Source organism: Microtus ochrogaster, unplaced genomic scaffold (genome assembly GCF_000317375.1).
Source record: "Microtus ochrogaster isolate Prairie Vole_2 unplaced genomic scaffold, MicOch1.0 UNK69, whole genome shotgun sequence".
NCBI classification, from domain to species: domain Eukaryota; kingdom Metazoa; phylum Chordata; class Mammalia; order Rodentia; family Cricetidae; genus Microtus; species Microtus ochrogaster.
The window spans coordinates 1,688,899-1,691,439 of NW_004949167.1; the positions used below are offsets into that span (position 1 = coordinate 1,688,899).

The 2,541-nt window shown below is 49.3% G+C and overlaps 1 protein-coding gene across 13 annotated transcripts in view; it reads right to left on the minus strand.

Moving 5' to 3' along the window:
* Window positions 1–1,607, minus strand: part of Ptprf (protein tyrosine phosphatase, receptor type F) — a 74,435-nt gene extending 72,828 nt beyond the window's left edge. For all 13 annotated transcript variants that reach the window (XM_013354787.2, XM_026777495.1, XM_026777493.1 and 10 more), the window contains exon 1: window positions 1,533–1,607. The gene's annotated coding sequence lies outside the window, so the exon portion shown is untranslated. The remainder of the gene's footprint in view (window positions 1–1,532) is intronic.
* Window positions 1,608–2,541: the final 934 nt, after the last annotated feature.

The window sequence follows — 2,541 nt, forward strand, 5'->3', positions numbered from 1 at the left end:
GCATCCTGGACATCACCCAGTGTGACTATTCACAGCATCCCGGACATCACCCAGTGTGACTACTCACAGCATCCCCATCTCACCCAGTGTGACTACTCACAGCATCCCCATTCCTCTCCATCTAGGCCAGACCCATTTCTCTTTTCTAAGTTTTTATTTATTTGATTGTATGTGTGGTTACATGAAGGTCAGAGGACAACTCTGGAGTCAATTCTCTGCTTCCACTTTTACCACTGGATTCTGGGAATCGAACTCAGGCTGTCAGGAAGCACATTTTACCTGCTGAGCCACCTCCCTGGCTCCAGATCAATCTTTGTCATGGCCTCTTTGTTTAACCATCTATCTAAAACTGTTCGTTGATCAGGGTGATGGCTGTAAAGCATGGGTCCTACCTTCAAGAAGCTTACAGAGAAAGGCCCACCAAGCTCAGGGACAACCTGTCACCCAGGTCAGCAAACCCTTGAAGGCCTGCTCCTTATTCCAAACATCCAACTTGTCAGAAGTTTGAATTTCCCCCTCTTCCACCCCAACTACCTCTCACCCCTCCATGGGCTTCCTGCCTTTGATTCTTTCTAATCCATCCTGCACACAAGCCAATGGTGCCTTCAGCCCACAAAAGTACAAATCTAGGGGCTAGAAGACATGGCTCGGCAGTTAAGAATGCTTACTACTCTTGCTGGGGACCCAGGTTCAGTTCCCCAAAACACACATGGGGGCTCAGAACAATCTGTATGAGATCCAACCCCCTCTTCTGCCTCCACAAGCGCCAGGCACACACATAGTGTATATACATACATGCAGGCAAACACTCATATAGATATATAACATAGAAATAAATAATCCTATTTTTAAATGAAAACCTACTCATGCCCATTGCGTGTGCTGTCTGCTGTTCTAGCTCATGGGAGGCACTAGTCAGTGTCCCATGAATGAAGGGACAACTGGATGAATGAAGGAATTGTCAGCTTGAGCTTCTGAAGCACCCTTAGGAGGAAGTCCACAGCCTTCAGTCTCTCATCCCAGCCCACCACGTAGACACCTAACTCCCTCTCTGGCCTTGTTCTCTGCAACCTCAGCCCACTGTCCTGAGGACCCCGCTCCTTCTACATACTCTTCAGGTGACAGGTGTCTTTTTTTCCCTACAGACGCATGGCGAACGTAGAAGCAGACAGACCCTGGTGCCATTCAGAAGTCAATGTCATGCCTACAGAAGCTGATAAGTTGCCTCTCATTCACCCACCTCCGTCCTCAACGCTAGGCAGACATCTTCGCTCCCTCGTGTTCCACACTCAGTTCTTCACGACGGTCTGTCTACTCCAGCTCCTTAAATAGCATTTCAATCCCTTCTCGTCCTCCTATCACTGCTTTCCTGGTCTAGGCCTCGATCATAGCTCAACCACATGTATGTTGAATATCCCCTCCATGACTTAGATAAAGTCTCACGTCAAAATCCAAACCATTTAGCCTGGTCCACAGGCCCCCACCCCCACCCCTGCAACCATGCACCTGGCCACACATTGGAGTACACTCACCGGGTCTTTGCTCGCTTATATCAGTCACTCTTGCTGGGCAATCAGCACCGAGGGCAGGGCACCAGGGCCTCCGCTCCTTCCTGGACAGCGAGGAAAAGATAAGAAAAACATCAAGAATTTTATCAAAGCAAAATAGAAATTGACAGAGACAGACTTTCAAAACTCACTGTTTATGCAGGGAAATGAAAAACAGGTTAGGTATCTGCCAGTGTAGGACGATCCCCATTTAGTAAAGTAGCCATCTGCTTACTGCACTGCGCTTGCTTGATGCTCCCTAAGCACCTACTATGTGCCTGCTCATCTGTCTACTTCCCTATGCCCATGAGCAACACAGGCCAGGTTCCCACGGCCACAGAACCTGACTCTGGATTCCACAGCCACCCTGGACTAGAGCAGTCACCCACCCTGGATCCCACCTGCCAGGTTCTCCCTCACTAGCCAGCCGCAGGGCATTCTCTTCCGATCTTCAAGTGTGCCCTCCTTTCTCCTGTGTCTCGGCCTTGCCCATAATGCGTGCTACTGCCTAAAATGGGTTACCCATTTGCTTCTGACTGGTAACCGCTCAGATTTCAGATCCAACAGCGTTTCTCAAGTAAGTTTACCGTGACACTGCCAACTACATGCCTGGACTTTGCCTCAAATCAATGATCACAAACGTATTTATTTACTTACATGACTCCGAGTCACTAAAATAAGCTAAGTAAACACACAGGCACACCTGCCTGGCTCGCCTAGCAGGAACCCAGCACATAGTAGGTGCTTAGTCCACACATGGTGAGAACACGAGTTCCCAGGAAGCAGCCCAGCCAGGGCACTCCCAGCACACACACCAGCCTTCAAAGAAACTTCAGGAGCAGTATTTATTTTTGACTTTCTGCTTCTCTGTAATTTTTTTTAAATGAAGGTGTGCCCCTGGATGCCTCCTCCGCGGGCACACACAGCGCCAGAGCCCTGCCCCTTCCTTCTAAAACCATTACAGAGCTCTCACCAGCATGTGCATGGTCCTAGG